The sequence below is a fragment of the Bos javanicus genome, chromosome 11, assembly GCF_032452875.1.
Source record: "Bos javanicus breed banteng chromosome 11, ARS-OSU_banteng_1.0, whole genome shotgun sequence".
NCBI classification, from domain to species: domain Eukaryota; kingdom Metazoa; phylum Chordata; class Mammalia; order Artiodactyla; family Bovidae; genus Bos; species Bos javanicus.
Window position 1 is genome coordinate 25509881 of NC_083878.1, and position 18551 is coordinate 25528431.

The 18551-nt window shown below is 48.4% G+C and overlaps 1 long non-coding RNA gene across 1 annotated transcript; it reads right to left on the reverse strand.

The window, feature by feature from the left end:
- Positions 1-9581: 9581 nt before the first annotated feature.
- Positions 9582-18291, reverse strand: LOC133256938 (uncharacterized). Its single transcript, XR_009739345.1, has 2 exons — positions 10340-18291; positions 9582-10139 (listed from the first exon to the last, which is right to left on the reverse strand). It is a non-coding gene; the product is annotated as an uncharacterized LOC133256938 (long non-coding RNA).
- Positions 18292-18551: the final 260 nt, after the last annotated feature.

The following is an 18551-nucleotide window of genomic DNA, read 5'->3' on the forward strand; positions in this document are numbered from 1 at the left end:
TAGGTGGGCACAGGCTTGATCGCTAGTTGGGGAACTAAGATCCCACATGCTTCACAGTGTGGCCAAAAAAAAAAAAAAAGAGGGGTTATCTATTGTTGAGTTAAAAACAACTCTAGAACTCCTTAGTGGGTTTCAATGAAACGATGGTTTATTACCTTTCCCAGATCCTATAGCTCAGGTAACAAGTAACTCAGTTGGGAAATTCTGGGCTTAGGGTCTTATGAGGTTGTAGTCAGACTGTGACTGAGGCTGGGTTAGTCTTAAAGGCCCCTCCACATACCTGGCACTTGGGCTGTGAGGATGCGAACAGGGCAGGCTGAAACAGGGTCCTGGGGCATCTCTAACTCTGTATGACCTCTCCACCCGAGCTCTCCAACATGGCAACTTCAGAATAACTGGACTTTTCCCATGGCAACTCAGAAGTCGAAATGCATGTGTCCTGGGAGAGAGAGCAAAACAGAAGCTGTGATGCCTTTCCTACCTAGTCTTGGAAGTAATACAGTGTCACTTCTGCCATATTTTATTTGTTAAGGCTGTTACAAAGGCTTACCCTGACATGGGGGAGGGGACATCAATTCTGTTTCTTGGTAGAAAATGTGTCAACAAATTTAAGCCATGTTTAGAACCATCATAGACTACTCTCTGCACATCAATTCATTTCATTCTTCTCACATGCAAAAGACACTCACTTGCTTCCAGTGATCTCCCCAAAGTCTCATCCACTATGGCATCAGGTTTAGACTAGAGGTCTAGATTCTTGTCATCTAAATCACCCAGCTATGCAGGAGGGTCCTCAGAGGCAATTCCTTAGGCACAGTTCCTTGAGTACTATTCCTCTTTATCTAAAGACTTGTGGGCTGAAGAGACAACTTATTTTTTCCATGCACATCCAATACACAGTAATGGAACAGGCCTAGGAGGACCACTTCAAAATGGGCGGAGAAGGAGGCACACAGGAGTAACCAGTCCACAGCAATTTTGAAATCCAGCCAGGCGCATATGGTCAGTTTCATGATTAGAGCTCTGTTCAACTGCCTGGGAAAATTTCTCTGTGGTACTTAGATCTATCCTCTGGGTTTTTGCTTCCACTTTCTTAATTTTTCTTTCTTTTCTATTAAAAAAAAAGTGGCTGTTTTTTGGCAACTGAGCCAAAAAAACCTGAAACAGCCAGAAAGCTGTTTTCTGTTTTCTTCCTTCCCATAGAATTTGGGGCCTGAAGTTCCAAAAAAAAAAAAATTGCAGGGGGGTCATTTTGTTCTACTCTGTCTCTTTTAGTATAAGCTGATGGTGCTTTTGCCAATGTAATTCAGTTTAAAACTTCGTGAGTTTCCTATGGATGCTGTTGGGGCTTCCCTAGTGGCTCAGACAGTAAAGAATCCACCTGCAATGTGGGAGACCTGGGTTTGATCCCTGGGTTGGGAAGATCTCCTGGAGACGGGAATGGCTACCCACTCTAGTATTCTGGCCTTGAAAATTCCATGGACTGTATAGTGCATGGGGTTGCAAAGAGTCGAACATGACTGAGAGACTTTAACTTTCAAGAAGGATTATCCCCTTACAGTTTTAGAAGCCCTATCATTTAATGAAGAGAATCTGTGAGGCACACTCTTGAAATAGTTAGAGGGCTTTTGTCTATCTGAAAGATTTTAGGAAGTGTTAGCTCTTTCTGAAGTTTTATTAAGGTTCTTATAGTCCTATTCTGAATTTTATCTTTGTCCTGAAGCCCTTTCATAGTTTGAGAACTCTTACCTGGGGAGTCTGAGAATGAGAAATATGATTTACTTGTAAACCCAACAAATCCTTTGCTTTTTTATATTTCTTATAAATTTTGTTTAAAAATTAAAGCTTCCTTTTAAACTCATATTTCTCTATCCTTATAATTTGTTATTGTTGTTCAGTCTCTAAGTCATGTCTGACTCTTTCTGACCCAGTAGACTACAGTACACCAGGCTTCCATGTCCTTCATTATCTCCCAGAGTTTGCTCAAGTTCATGTCCATTGAGTTGATGATGCCATCCAACCATCTCATCCTCTGTCGCCTCTTTCTTCTCCTGCCTTAAATCTTTTCCAGCATCAGGGTCTTTTCCAACAAGCTGGCTCTTCCCATCATGTGGCCAAAGTATTGGAGCTTCAGCTTAAGCGTCAGTCCTTCCAATGAATATTCAGGACTTATTTCCTTTAGGATTGACTGGTTTGATCTCCTTGCTGTCCAAGGAACTCTCAAGAGTCTTCTCCAGCACCACAGTTCAAAAGCATCAATTCTTTGGCACTCAGCCTTCTTTATGGTTCAACTCTCACATCTATACATGACTACTGGAAAAATAGCTTTGACTATACGGACCTTTGTCAGCAAAGTGATGTCTCTACTTTTTAATATGCTATCTACATTTGTCATAGCTTTTCTTCCAAGGAGCCAGCATCTTTTAATTTCATGGCTGCAGTCACCATCTGCAATGATTTTGGAGTCCAAGAAAATAAAGTGTCTCACTGTTTTCATTGTTTCCCCATCTATTTGCCATTAAGTGATGGGACTGGATCTTCGTTTTTTGAATGTTGAGTTTTAAGGCAGCTTTTTCACTCTCCTCTTTCACCTTCATCAAGAGGCTCTTAAGTTTCTCTTCACTTTCTACCATTAGGGTAGCATCATCTGCATATCTGGCATTTTTTAACATTCTGCTCAAAAATCTCCTTAGTGCAAATCATTGGCTAATCAGGTCCATTTTCTATTGTCCACATCACCTCAAGTGAAAATGTCGTAAATTTTCCTCTACTGCATAATAAAGATCCCTCTCCTGCTGCTTCTAATAACATTGACCTCACTTTCCTGTAAGTCTTCACCAGCAGACTCCTGAAGGGCCATCAGGCTTCCACTAACAATAGCTTCAAAGCCATATGATTTCTGCCCACCTCCTAGTCCCACGCCATGTATTAGGCTGCTCTCCAGGTCTAGATATCAAAAAGTCTGTATCAGCTATACTGCATTAGGACAAACCGTCCCAGAATGATGATCTGAAAACAATAACACTTATTTATTTAGCTCACAGATCTAGGGGTTGTCTGGGACTAAGTCACAGTTCTCTCAGAATCTCTCTCAGGAGTTTCTAGTCAGTCGGTGCCTGGGGCTGAGATGAACTCAAATGCTTCTTTATTTGCATGCCTGGGACATAAGCTGCTGCTGCTAAGTCGCTTCAGTTGTGTCCAACTCTGTGCGACCCCATAAATGGTAGCCCACCAGGCTCCCCCATCCCTGGGATTCTCTAGGCAAGAACACTGGAGTGGGTTGTCATTTCCCTCTCCAATGCATGAAAGTGAAAAGTGAAAGTGAAGTTGCTCAGTCATGTCCTACTCTTTGAGACCCCATGGACTGCAGTCTACCAGGCTCCTCTGTCCATGGGATTTTCCAGGCAAGAGTACTGGAGTGGAGTGCCATTGCCTTCTCCGGGGGCATAAGCTAGGAAGACTCAAATGGCTTGGGGTTAGATGGCTGGGGCTTCTCAGGTATCTCTGTCTTTGAATGTGATCTATCTCTACAAGGTAGCCTAGGGTGGCTGGCTGAAGGCTCCCAACATGAGTGACCCCAAAGAAACCACCAGAAACTTCATGGTCTTTTCTAACCATGCCCTGGAAATTATATGGTTACTTCTGCTGCATTCTGTTTGTGCACTCTTAAATGCATACCTGGGTTCAAGGGGAAGGGACAGAGACTAATTTTTTTTTTCCCCCACTCCAGTGGCTTATAGGATCTTAGTTCCTGATCAGGGATTGAACCTGGTTCCTCCTCACTGAAAGCCCAGAGTCCTAACCAGTACACTACCAGGGAATTCTCCAAAGACTCCAATTCTTTCTTTTAATAGTTATTTATTTGGCCGTACTGCGTCTTGGTTGCGGGATCTTCAGCTGAGGCCTGTGGGATCTAGTTCGCTGACCAGGGACAGAATCTGGGTTCCCTGCACTGAGAGCTCAGAGTCTTAGCCACTGAATCACCAGGGAAGTCCCGACTCGAATTCTGATGAGAAGAGAGTTAAAGCGTTGTGGGCACATTATCAAACCATCACAAGCAGTTAAGTAACACATCCAAGGTCACACAGCTGGCAAGTGACAGAGTTGAGATTTGAACCCAGCCATTCTGGCTCTTGGCTTCCCAGGTGGCCCTAGTGGTAAAGAACCCGCCTGCCAGTGCAGGAGACTCAAGAGATGCAGGTTCAATCCCTGGGTTGGGAAGATCCCCTGGTGAAGGAAATGGTGAAACCCACTCCAGTATTCTTGTCTAGAGAATCCCATGGACAGAGGTGCCTTGCAGGCTACATACAGTCCATGGGGTCCCAAAGAGTCAGATGTGACTGAAGAAACTTAGCACAGCACATTCTGGCTCTTGGGCTTCCCTGGTGGCTCAGAACAGTGAAGAGCCTGCCTGCAATGCAGGAGAACCAAGTCTGAACCCTGGGTCAAGAAGGTCCTCTGGAAAAGGGAATAGCTACCCACTCCAGTATTCTGGCCTGGAGAATTCCATGGACAGACAAGCCTGGCAGGCTACAGTCCTTGGGGTCACAAAGAGTCAAACACAACTAAGCGAAACACTTTGACGTGTCATTCTGGCCCTAGCCTCACATCCTTAACTGCTTACTAGTCTACGCTGCCTCCTATATTTATGGACACAGGAGCAGATGGTTCATGATATACGGGCAGGTGGGTCCTCTGTCTTGGGAAAGCTCCTGACTTGATTTTCCGTACTCAGCTTTCAGAAAGGTAGCGAGACTCATATTAGCTGCAAGAAACTTAATGAGTGAATCGGAATTGGTGTAGCCATCCCTCAGACGGTAAAACGACTGCCTATAATGCAGAAGACCCGGGTTCGATCTCTGGGTCGGGAAGATTCCCTGGAGCAGGAAATGGCAACCCACTCCAGTATTCTTGCCTGGAAAATCCCATGGACAGAGGAACCTGGTGGGCTACAGTCCATGTGGTCGCAAAGAGTCGGACACGACTGAGCAACTTCACTTTCACTTTTCTCCCAAGGCATTTTCTCCTCCCTGAGATCATTTTCTTCGCTGTGGCCATCTGTGCCTTCATTGTGGTTTCCATGTTATTCTCATCATGGCCTGAGACACCTTGTCACCTCACTCCTGCACATCAGCTCTCACCTTCTCAATAATGTTTTCACATAGGGGAAAGAGTCATGTCCCTTGACATTTCAAGAGTGTCTGCCAGACCATTTGATGGAGAGCTTCCACAAAAGTCTGCAGATTATGTATCAGAAAATGAAACTTTTTTTTTACCCAGGCCCTGGAGTTTTCCTAAATTTCTTTTAAGTCTTGACTTTCAACTGATTTCAGAGATTAAAAATGACATCTTTGTCATGAAGTCCTGAATAGGGTTTGCATAACAGACCAACACTTCTAGCAACTCCTAACTGGAATAAAATTTCGTATTCTGGATGGCTCCTTGATACGAAGGATGAATCAGCCGGAACACAAATGGTGGTCAGGCAAGATCACCATGGATGGTTATGCAGTCTGTGCACTGCACAAAGGAGCCTGGCCAAGGAAGTGAGTGGAGCGAGGCTTGAAACCCAACCCCACATTCCACTGGCCAGACCTTCCAGTCGGGTGATGAACTGTGTCTGCCTGGAGGTAAAAAACAGCTTTTTCTAATTTGTCCGCCCAGAGAGGCACATTCTTCTAACCCAACAAAAACACCACATGTACTAACAGCAGCACCAGGGGAAGTATGGAAGGAAAAATGAGACATTGCATCTACCTGCTCCACAGGACGAGTAACGGAAATCAACACTAGCACATGATAATAATCAATTTATTAAATTTCAAGAAAAGGATGAACAAGTGAATCTCAAGAAAGGCCAGACCCAGGGCAATGCAAAGGACTTAAGCACCTAGGGTCAATGAACCTCCTCCCTAGAGCGCTTGCATTAAAGCAGCCCCATTCCAATGGCTTCCTCCAGATCCAGAATCTTCAGAGAAAGAATCTGATCAGCCCAATTTAGTTCAGTTACTCCCTCCATACCCACCAACTATGATGGGGGAGTCACCTGGTACAGAACCTATACTGTAGCGATCTTGTTCCCTGGCAGTCCAGTGGTTGAAAGTGAAAAGTGAAAGTGTAAGTTGCTCAGTCATGTCTGACTCTTTGTGACCCCATGGACTGTAGCCTGCCAGGCTTCTCTGTCCATGGAAGTCTCCAGACAAGAATACTGGAGAGGATAGCCATTCCCCTCTCCAGGGATCTTCCCAACCCAGGAACTGAACCCAGATCTCCTGCATTGCAGGCAGATTCTTTACCATCTGAGCCACCAGGGAAGCCCTGGATTTCCAAAGCAGGGGCCACAAGTTCGATCCTTGGCCCAGGAACTAAGGCCCCACATGCAGCACAGTGCAGTCAAAAAAATTTTTTTAATTAAAAAAAAAAAATCTAGACAGTAGATTAAACTGTTGAGCCCCTCACCATAAGGCCCTAAGTGAGAGCTGTGCGGCCCTCCAAGAGTTGTCTACAGCAGTTCTGTAAAACTGTCTAGTATTGGTCATCCCCAGGAAGGCCAATAGTTAATTGAAGTCCTTCCCACAAAGTCCTGAGAGGCTGATCTGATCCAGTCAGTCCAAAAAAAAAACAACAAATTTTTGTGACTGTTCAGCCATTTGGTTTCACTCTTTATGCAGCTGGCAATGACATTTTCCATTTACCAAAGATCTTATTTATGAGTGCTTTTATCATCAACATATAGTCAACTCTTTATATTCTGCTTCTTATTGGGACTTGTGACTCTGGCAGACCCGCAGTCATTCAGTTCCATAAACTACTCAGAGGCCAATCTACGACCAGAAATGAATTCTGGCAAAATCACAAAAGTAGGTTGCAGTGTCTTGAAGAGCAACCTCTACTCTTTAAATGATGACACAGTTAAAATAATCTAATAGGAGCCTATGTTGCCGCTCCCCAGATACAACAGATGTCAACAGTTTGCCATCTTGCTTCAGATTTCCTTATTATTTTTTTTAGTTGTGCTGGGTCTTCATTGCTGTGTGTGGGTTTTCTCTAGTTTCAGAGAGTGGGGGCTATCCTTCCTTTCAGTGCACAGGCTTCTTATTGCAGTGGCTTCTCTTGTTGGGGAGCAAGGCTCTAGAACCATGGGTGGGCTTCAGTAGTTGTAGAGTGTGGGCTCATTAGCTGTGGCTTGTGGGCTCTTGAAGAGCTTCCCAGGCGGCTCAGTGGGTAAAGAATCCATCTGCAATGCAGAAGACGCAGGAAGCACAGGTTCAACCCCTGGGTCAGGAATCCCTGGAGGAGGGCATGGCAACCCACTCCAGTATTCTTGCCTAGAGAATCCCCATGAACAGAGGAGCCTCGTGGGCTACAGTCCATGGGGTCGAAAAGAGTCAGACACAACTCAGCATGCATGCATGGGATCTAAATCGTGGGCTCAGTAATTATGGCACAGGGGCTTAGATGCTCTGCAGAATGTGGAATCTTCCTGGACCAGGGATTGAACCCAAATCCCTTGCATTGCAAGATGGATTCTTATCCAATGTGACACCAGAAAAGTCCAAAAAGTTCTTTAATTTTTAGAGAAAGAAAACTTTACAGAGCTATAGCTACATCTCTGCCCCATATCCTTCTTCCCCTTTGCCTACAGATAACTGGAGAAGGAAATGGCAACCCACTCCAGTGTTCTTGCCTGGAGAATCCCAGGGCCAGGGGAGCCTGGTGGGCTGCCGTCTATGGGGTCGTACAGAGTCGGACACGACTGAAGCGACTTAGCAGTAGCAGCAGCAGCAAGTGCCATCCTAAAGTCCACAGTATCTTCAATTTTGTATCAATATGAGATGTATGTTCACTAAACTTACGTGCTCATCATTTCATGATGTATATAAGTCATATCATTGTGCTGTGCTTACACATACGGTTTATTCAGACTTATACAGTGCTATATGTCAATTACAGCTCAATAAAATTGGAAGAAAATGAAAAAGGAGGAATAGAGGAAAATATTGAAACTCAGGACATCTGTCCTCAGAGAAAGGTCTGTCACAGACATGGGTTCCCTTCAATAAAGCATTTCCTTTGAACTCTTCCTATCAGTTGAATATGAATGTGCTGTTTTGTAATTAGACAAAACAAGTGTTATATACTTCTGGAAAAAAATATTCAAAATTAAAATAATTATTGATAAGGAAAAAATAAAGTCAGGAATATCATTTCCAAAAGGGATTTTGATTTTCATTTGGACCTCAGGTGCGGGTGTTGAGTCAATTAGTTTCCATGGTGCCCCATCACTGTTCCTTCCATGAAGGCCCTCTCTTGTTTTGTTTATTTGTTCCTCTGATCTTTGTTCACTACCCCAGTCTCTCCTAGGCTAGGTTCCTAGGGGGAGCACCCCAAAAAAGTGAAAAAGCCATGTGGAAGTTATCTCCTTTATATTACTTAGCTTCCAGAATCACCACTTCTGCTAAACTCTATCAGCCAGAGCAGTAACAAGCTCCTGCCTAGATTCAATGAGAGGAAAGATAGACTCCCACCTCTCAGCAGGAAGACTATAAGTTTTACTGCAAGAACAGTATGGCACATGGGCTATCTATTTTGGTGGGCCATCCTTGGATAATACAATCCCCAATCCTACCTACATTATAGGTAGGAGAAAGAATGGATAGGTGTCCATTATTGCTGGAGTACAATATGCAAGGTGGAGGCAACCAGACACAAGGCTGCAAGGACAGATCCAGCCAGGTTCTGGAGGGTCTTGAAAACCCATTTAGGAGAATGCTTATAGGCAAAGGAGGGCTTTGGAAGCCCCAGGATCCCTGTCCCCTCATTTCCATCACCCAGCACCTCCTTTGTGCTTGATGAGAGATTATCTAAGACCCTCCCTCTATAAGTGGCTGAGCAAAGGGACTCTCAGAATTGGCCTGTGCCCTCTGAGTAAGGGTCAAAGGTAACCAGACACCAGCCACTACCTACCCTTGTTTCTGTGGGTGCGTGTGTCCACATCTACCTGGTCTCTCGACCCCAGAGAGGCATGGATGCTACTGCTTGGGTGGCAGACAGGGACTCTTCAGAAGTGGCCTTCCAGGTCTATTCTGAATGGTCTTGTGTAGAGGAAGACCCACACTTCACACACATACAACCTGTAGCATTTCACATTAAGGATATCAAGGAGACAGCACTTATTTGATAGTCAGGAGTCCTATGTTCTAATCCCATCTCTGTCAGCTGTCAGCCTTGGGGACATCATTCACCCTGCTGGACCTTGCAGACAAATACAAGAATTACACTAGATGGGCATTTTCTCCAAGTAGAGTCACTGGAGCTCAGCTATGAAAATCACCTAGCTGGAAAACTACAGTGAGATACCATCCGACACCCATGAGAATGGCGAATATCAAAAAATTGACAATGCTAAATGCTAACAAAGAAGAGCAACTGGAACTCTCCTACATTGCTGGTAGGGATGCAAGATTGTAAACTCACTTTGGAAAAGTTTGGCAGTAGCCACTAAAGCTAAATACCTTCCTTAGCAGTTCTACCCTTAAAAGATATTAAAACATATGTTTGAAAAAAAGACTTGCACAAAATGATCGTAGCAGCTTTATTTATAACAGCCAAAAATTGGAAATAGTCCAGGTGCCCATCAACAGGTGAACAGATAAACCATTAATAAAAAGAAATAAACACGGGTGATACATGGGTGGATCTCAGACACATTCCACTGAATGACAGAAATCAGAAACAAGAGTGGATACGGTATGACTCCACGTATTATGAAGTCCAAAAACAGGTGAAACTGAACAGATGATGACAGAAGTCAGAACAGTGTTTGCCTGGGGGCTGGAGGGTGGAGTGGGGAGACTAGAAAGAAAATCCAGGGAAATTTCTGGAGAGATAGAATTGTTCTAAATCTGCGGTTCAGCATGCTAAGTCTCATCAGTCCTGACTCTTCTAGATTCTATAGACTGTAGCCCTCCAGGCCCCTCTGTCCATGGGATTCTCCAGGCAAGAATAACTGGAATGGTTTGCCATTTCCTTCTCCAAGGGATCTTCCCCACCCAGGGATCCAACCAATGATTCTTCTGTCTCCTGCATTGGCAGGCAGGTTCTTTACCAGTAGTGCCACCTGGGAAGCCCCTCGAAATCTGGATGGAATGAAGGTAACACAGACGTATGTATATATATTTGTCAAAGTGCATGGAACTGTACACTTAACATCTACACAGGTACAACACTTTCATACTACAGTTTTTTTTTAAAAATAAACCATATTGCAAAAAAATATATATATCTGCATGTCACTATTATACTTTAATTTTTTAAAAAATATAATCATCCAGACTACCTGTTCAAATACAGCTTCCCGGACATCCCAGACCTACTGAGTCAACTGGTCCTCTGGAAAAGGGCCCGGCGATCGGCATTCTGAACCGGTCCCTGCTTTGGCAAGAGCGTGAGATGTGAGACCCACGTCCCGGAGAAGGGCGGGGCGGGGGCGGGGATCCCCACACGCTGCTCCCCCGCCCACGACCCCACAGCACACGATCCCACCGCACACTTGGCGCCTCACACTCTCCCCAAGCCCCCCAGTCCTCTGTCCAGTCGCCCCTGGTAACCGAGAAAGAGCAGGAAAAGCCTCAAAGTGCAGCCGCCCGGGAAGGGGCCGTCCACAGTGTCAGCGAGACAAGGGCAAATACAAAATGCGGGGTAATTGGCGGTTTTCTAATTCGCGGCCCTTTGTGCGGCCGCGCGGAGCCGGCGGCCGCGCTCCCAAGCCCCGGCCTTTCAGTCGCCGGGGGCCCGGGCCGCCGCGCTCCCCGCGCTCCGCAGCGCATAATTAATCGGGCTTCACAGGGCCCAGGACAAAGGCGCCCATTCACCCCGCCGCTCCTCCCCCCGGGGATATTGTTATTTCTAAAAACTGCAGCCAGCTGGGCCGCAGAGAAACGTCAGCTCTGTGGGAGAATGAGAGGCCAGGCCGCGAAGGAGAGAGGGAGCTCTGTGTCCGCGCTCCGAGCAGGATTAGAGGGCCGGGGGAGCCCGGGGTGGGCAGGGGGCCCGGGGTCTTTTCTCAAGTCTGCACGACTCCTCAGAAAGCCTTGTGATTTCCATGGGGCCCTGGAGGCGACTGCCATGGAGATGGTAATGGGAAGCATTGAGGCTGGTTCTTAGGAAAGGAGAGAGCAGATACATTCAGGACCTCGGCTCAGCTCCCGGGTGGTGGGCGGGGAGGGGGTGGAGGTGCTGGATCGCCAGGTGGGAAGGCCAAGGTGCCCCCACCTGTACCCACCTCTGTCGACACCAGGGAAAATATTGCAAAGAATAAAGGCCCGAGTCTGGATCCCGGCCGCCTGCAGTTGAGTCAGGGGCTGAGAATGCGAAGACCCCACGGTTACCTGGCCTATGCTCCAAGGACCACCTGGGGAACCTGTTCAAAAGGAAACCTATACAGGCCTGGGCCTCACCCCCAGAGAATCAGCTCCCAGGGTCTGGGCTAGGGCCCAGGTATCTGTATTTTCATAAGCTCTCCAAGCTCTGCTGCAGCCCCCTGACCTGGCTGGATTATCTCTTGGTACTCACTGTCCCCGGGAGATGGCTCAGGTGCCCCATTTCTTATTTCAAAGAGGATAAAACAGGTTCAGGGACATAAATCCACCTGCCCAAATTGATAGAACAGAGCTAGAATGGGACCCTGGGTGGCTGTGTGCAAGAACAGAGGAAGACGCTGCTGAAAAGGAGTCTTCCCCTCCTCCCCAGGGCACTTCTTGACTGCTCAGGCCTGCTCTGGGCTCCCTCTTCTATGGCCTCTATGTGCATGAGATCGATCTGTCTAGTTATTCCAGTATGTTCTGTCTTATAGGTTCACTGGGGTTTTCTTCTACCTGCTCCATCAGAGGCACCCTTGAGTGGAACCTGAAGATCATTTTGGGTTTGTGTCTTGCCCAGTGCTGGGAGAGCTCTGGCCAAGGCTCAGTGTATGTGAACAGCATCTCATGATTCCAGATGCCAGTCCTCCAGGCAGTGTTCCCCTTCAAAGCCCAGCACCCTCCCTGGGCCCAGCAGCGGGCCTTGTCCAGGGCCAACAGTCCTGGGCTTCACCTCTGCCACTGAACCCAAGGAAATGCGCACCCATTCATTCCTCCTCCCCAAACTGGGAGCAGTCATGAACAACCACCATGGATCTCCAAAACCTCAGCCTCCTGAACACCTCCCAGAACAAGCAGGGGCCTTTCCAAAACCCTGCCCATCCCATCGCATTTCATGGAGACGTTCTGTCCCTCAGCTGTACTCTGGAAAATGTTCCCTCAGCCTAAGACTGCCAGTCCTGAGCAGGACCACAGGCCTGGGAGCCAGAGCATGCCATAGCTCCTCACTCCTGCAAGTCAGGGAAAGGAAGCCTCCTGTGTTTTCAGAGAGCCCAGGCTGGCCTCTAAGGCCCAGAGAGAAGGTCCAAACAAGCTCACTGTGCTTCCACCAGGCCATGCTAGACACTGGAAAGTCAACATCATGCGACATTCGTATCTGTGGGCGGGAGAATGTGCAGAAAAACTTAAGAACAAAGTGGAAAGAAAGAGAACAAGAGTTCAGCCAAGGCCTGGCCAGGCCTCGGAGGGGGCAATTCGGCTGTCCAGCAGGAAGCCAATTCAGGCACAGCCACCAGCAGAGATTCCCAGGGGACCCTGTGACCCAGCAGTCCCAGTGGCCAGGCCACCAGCATACCCTCAAGCAGAAAATCAAGCTAGCTGTCTCCTATTAAATAAACTTTATTTAGGGTATAGAGTGATCCAACACTTTCTGAAAGTGAGAGGAAGAAGGTTCAACTATGAGGAAACCAGACTACATAAAACAATGTCCTTGAAATACACACTGAAGTGTTTAGAGGTAAAAGAGCAAAATGTCTCTAATTTGTTCTCAAATGATTCCATAAAATGTAAAAAATCAGTGAATCTTGAAAAAGGGCTTACAGAAATTACCTGTAACATTCCTATAATTTTTCTGAAGTTTGAGAGAAAAACGAACAACAAACAGAAGGCAGCATACCACACACACAAATAACACAGAATCAATATTCCAAATCCTATACCAGGGATCGGACTCAACTTTCTTATTGTCTGCATGCTTGTACATATCTTTCACTATCTCCTATTATATCAATCTGTGAACCCAAGTTGGTTTGAAGATCCTTAGGGATAAGGTCTGTGTGGTTTATCTCTATGACCCTATTGCAGCTAGCACCGTGCTTTGTAAACAGAAGACATTTAACCAAACCTGGCATCTAGTCATTGGCCATGGAAGGTTTCCTGTTCTAGGTGAGATGCAGGAAGAAGGAGGAGAAGGAGGAAATGGGAAAAGGGAATCAAGAAAGATGGTAGAATCTATAGAGATTTTCCAGTCCCATACACTCAATGGCAGAACTGATGCCTTTTTTCAAGGTTAATAATCAGGCCCACCTAATCAGATTCTTCCAAGAAGCCTGAAAAAAGTAACTCAGGCCCAGTGGGGCTGCCCCGTCACGTCCACTGACAGCACTTACAGACCTGCATGGCCTGAACCCTGAACCTGGTCATGTTCACTTCAGCGTGTGGTTACCAGAGTCAATCATGCGTTTATTTCATTTTTGTCTCATTCTGAGTGTTTCCTGTGTGTGCATCTTTCCTCTCCAGTGAGACCACGGGAGGAAGGGTCTTGCCTCCTTCTGCCCCGGCACCATGGCCACCCTCATGGGTATGGTGGAGACACAGATGCACAATAAGCCCTCAAATTCCCCGACCAGGGACACTATGTCTGGTTTGCTCTCTTCTACATCCCCAGCACTTGGCACAACAGTTGGCACATAGTTGACACTCAGTAAAGACTCTCTGAATAACAAAGTGAGTGGCAGTCTTGTGAGTTGAGTCCAGTGGCCTTCTTTGCCAGGACACACTAAGCAGGCTCTTGAGAGGTGCCCTTTTGGCCTCAGATGCTCAGCCACAGAGGTACAACCAGTGCCGGCCCCCCTTCTCTGCCCGTCCTCAGAGCGGTCCCTCTGGATGCCAATTCTATGACATTCCTAAGAAAGACGGCAGCACCATCTCTGCAGCCAGGGTGGCATGGTCAGTGTTGGGACGGAGGGGCCCTCCTGCCTCTTCGTGTCTCTTCTCGTGGTCCTCTGGGGTGAGGCGGCCTTGGGAAGAGAAGCTTTGCTCAGTGCATTTCCGGTGGGGGCAGGATCTCCTGCGAGAGAGCTCGGGGTGAAGGTTACAGTGCCCTGCAACCTCCACCCCTCACTCCGCCCCCGCATATACAGGCACGGGCAAGGCTAGGTCTGGGGGCAGCACAGTGCAGCACCCAACAGGTGCCAACTCTGGCAGGGAAGCGGGCTTGGAGGGGGCAGGGGGGTGTGACCACATGGTCACCAGGAACACCATTGTCTTCCCTGTGCCGGGGCACTTGGTACAGGGCAGTGGGACGACTCCTCCTGGGTGCCAGCAAGAACAGGAAACTGGGGCATGAGGATCTTCAGTCGGGCCCTCGGAAGCCGTCCAGGCCTCTGGAGACTTGTGCGGGATCCCTCCTGCTGCCACCTTGGAGCCTGGGCCCCACGTCAGTCCAGGAGGAGCCAGACACCTTCCTGGCCGTAAAGGAAGGGACATTTCAGGCTGCCCAGAGAAATCTCCATGCATCTCGGGAAGAGGGGAAGTTCCTCCTTTAACATCACTCGACCGTGGGCTGCGCCATCTTGACAAAGCTCTCCCTCTCTTGGCACCTCTCGCCGTGTCCCTGAGCCTCTCTAAAGGAAACCACTGGCTGGGACTTGGAGGCAGAACTGGGCATGCTCCCAGCACTCTCCACGTTTGCTTTCAATCCAAGAAAAAGCCAGGCTCTCGGGCTGGGAACTCCTACCATCCCCCCTTTCTTTTCTTTTCCCCTCCCCCTCACTTTCCCTCACCCCATCCCCCAATCCCAAGAGCTTCCAAAGTGACAACATGTGGGCCCAAATCAAACCCTTGTCCTCGGGCCCTTGCTGGCATGTCTCCCGGCTCGCCCACCTTCCTCCTCCAGCTCCGCAACTCGGCCACCCTCCTCACCTCTGCCCCCGCCATTCCTCTTTGTGAACAGCTTGCTAAATGCAGCCAAACTTCCCCTTTCAGTTCACAGGCTTCATAAAACAGCTGCAAAAAGTCAGCAGCTCTGCAAGTTCTCTTGCAAAGTTTGGCTGAGAGCAACGTCCGCTGGTTCTAGTCATTGTTCCCCCTCCTCCCCCCAGGCTCGGAAGGCCTGTGTCCTCCTCCAGGAAACAGTGGGGAGACCAGATGCCCCTCCAGATCTGCTCTCAGAAACACAATCTCCTCAGCAATCTAATCTAGAGAGAACTCCCCAAGAGGGCCTGGCTGAGTGTAGCCAGGGAGAAGAGACCGCCTGCGTACTGGGCTGGTTTCCTGACCCTGCCCAAGTCCTCTGGGACCCCGGGTGTTCCACAAAGTCCCTCCAGCCACAGTCCTCTCGTCTGGAGGACAAGGGATGGGTGGATTGGTTGACCTTCAGGGTCCCTTCCAAGTCTGAAATTCCACAAATTGGTAAATTTCTCCTTAGGGTCCCCAGGGACAGCAGACAGTAGGGACTATGCCCAGGGACAAGCGTCTCACTGAGAGTGGTCTGACTCAAGCACAGGCTTCCTAAACTGCGTCCCGTGTTCTCTCTGTGACACACAGCCCTCAGTAAAAAAGAGGCACGACTCTCGATTCCTGATTGGACTCATCTGGGGAGACTGCACGGTATGCATCCTGGTCTCCTGCGTACATGCAGGCTAAGTTACTTCAGTCATGTCAGACTCTTCACGACCCTATGGACGGTATAGCCCACCAGGCTCCTCTGTCCATGGGATTCTCCAGGCAAGAATACTGGGGTGGGTTGCCATGCTCTCCTCCAGGGGATCTTTCCTACCCAGGTATCAAACCCGTGCCTCATCTCCTGCTTTGGTACATGGGTCCTTTACCACTAGCACCACCTGGGAAACCCATCCCAGGTTAAACTCAAGACCAAAGAAACCAGAGTCTCGGCTTGGGGCCTGCTCATCAGTCTGTTTGGGAAGTTACCTAGGTGATTCTGAATGCGCAGATAGGGTTCAGAAGCATTGTGGGAGAAGATTCTAGAAACTAAAGATGAAGCTCTAAGCCCAAGGTGCCCCATCTGCCCCTTCTCTGCTGAGAAGGACTCGAGGCCAGTAGAATGAGCCCTGTGATGAGAGAGACCTGTCTGTCACGGATGGGCCTGCACCACGGTTGCCATCAGACACTGAGGCTTGCCACCCCCGCACCCCGGAAGGACACCTGGTACAAGACCAGCCTCTGGATGCTGGCTCCTTGACCTTGCCTGCTCCCTAACAGGCCCCAAGGCCTCCTCTTCACCCCCCGGAGCAGATGGCCCCGAGGCTGCAGTCCAAGAACTAGCAACCAACTTCACAAGAGACAGGAGGCCCCAGGGCAACTCCAGGGCTTTGTGCGGATTAAGAAAAGGAAAATAGAGAAGGGAAACTGAAACTGGGCTGGAGGCAGTGAAGGAGAAAAAGACAAGAGAAAGGGGAAGGACTCTGAGGTCAGAGAGTCATGTGAATGGCATTTAGGGAACAAAGCCCCCAGTGCTGTTCCCCTGCTCCCCCTTCATCAGTCACCCCCTGGGCCTGGTAAGAAGCACCCTTCTGCTGGGGCTCCGGGCACAGACAGCACTGCTGCCCATACAGAAAGCCCAGGTCCAGAAACCTGCCAAGTCTGAGTCCGCAGCCTGGTCCATCTGCCCTCTAGGCTAAGCTAGCAAGAAGGCCTCCCTGGCTGGCACTCTCAGATTTCCACCGCCTCTGCCCTCCAGCGCCGGGGTCTCTCCTCACACACTGGCCATCAAACTTGACCATTCCTAGAGCAAAGCATAGGCTAAATCCAACTCCCAATATGCTTGGCACCATATCAGGGAGAACCAAGTGATGCTGTTGACTAGCTGTGTGACCTTGAGCCAGCCACCTCCCTTCCCTCCTCGGGTCTCAGTGCCTGGTCTTGTCTGCTTTCCTGTGAAGACATGTTTGGAAGGAAGGGATGTTACTGTGCCCCAGAGGTCCAGTGCCTAGGCTCTGAGGATGGAGACCTGGGCTCGTGTCCCAGGCTCCGCCGTTTACTAGAGTCGTGAGCTCTGTGCCCCTGTGTTCTCACCTGTAAGGTGAGAATTAATACATGGATAGCAGAAAAAGACAACACAGGTCCAAACCAACATGGGACCAAGATCTAAAATATACAAGGACCGCTCTTTGCAAATCAAAAGAAGAAAATGGCAACCAGAATAGAAAACTGGGCAAACGATATGAGCAGGCAGTTAACAGAGCTGCAAGATCATACACAAAAGAAATACCTGTTAACATGTCAGAGAGGTTCTATCAGAGAGGACTAGGGCAATAGGAATGATTTTGCCCCCTCTCACCAGGGGATAATTGGCAATGTCTGGAGACTTTTTTGGTTGTCATGGGGTGGAGGGGGGTTGCTATTTGGCATTTAGTAGGTAGAGATCAAGGATGCGGCTAAACATCCTATAATGCCCAGAACAGCCCCTACAACAAAGAAGAATCTGGCCACAAATGGTCATCAGTGTTGAAACTGAGAATCCTGGGGCTAAATAGATGGGTAAACCAATGGATGAACGGGCCTGGCTGGGACAATGAGCTGCTGAAGCATACGACTGATTAAAATGAATCCAATAAAAGGGTGATGGTAATGGTTCCTAAATGTTTGGCAGACAATAACAAGTTCAATGAATGGTCACTACTCTGTTACTCTTCCCTTGAGGGGTCTGGACTCCTCATCGCCCTTATGTTTGCTCCAGCCAGCAAAGCAATGGGCTTTAGACCAGAGGGGCTCCGCTGTCACCCAGAGATAGGCACACAGCCACAGTGGGCAGCCCAGCTCTTGCCCCTGTGCCCAGTGGGTGGTGGAATGGCGGGAAATACAGAAGGGCAAAGAAGGAAAAAGATAAAGGTGGGTGGGAGTGCCTGGGCCACGGAGTGAAGAGGAAGAGAAAGGAGACACTGCAAGCTTCAGGGTTTCACAACATGACAAAAATACCCAGAAAGGCAGGGGGCAGGGAGGGCCACAGGGAGAAGTTCAAGTTGAGTAATGGCTGTGGTTCTCTTCACAAATTCATGGAAAATTCTCTTTTCACACCCTCTGGTTCAGTTAAACTAGACCCTTAACCACCTCCACTGTGGCCTAGAAAGAGATGCATCCTGCGGCCACCATGGCTGGCACCATCTCCTCCTTGTCACTTCCTCCTTCTCCACTCCCCCCAGCCAGTTCTCCGTCCCTATTTTCCAGAATGGAAATTCCCATTCTGGTCCCCCTAGGGCCCTAAAGCAATTGACAAGATACATACAATATTATCATCATCATCGCTACCATCATCTCATCTCTTAGCAGCCAGCATCTGGGAAGAAATCACCTTCCTTATATAGCAGGCCCAGAGACCTTCTAAGCCTCTTCAAGCTGAGCCCCAAATTTGGCTCTGAGCTTCCTGGTAGTCCAAATGAAATGAGAATGGGG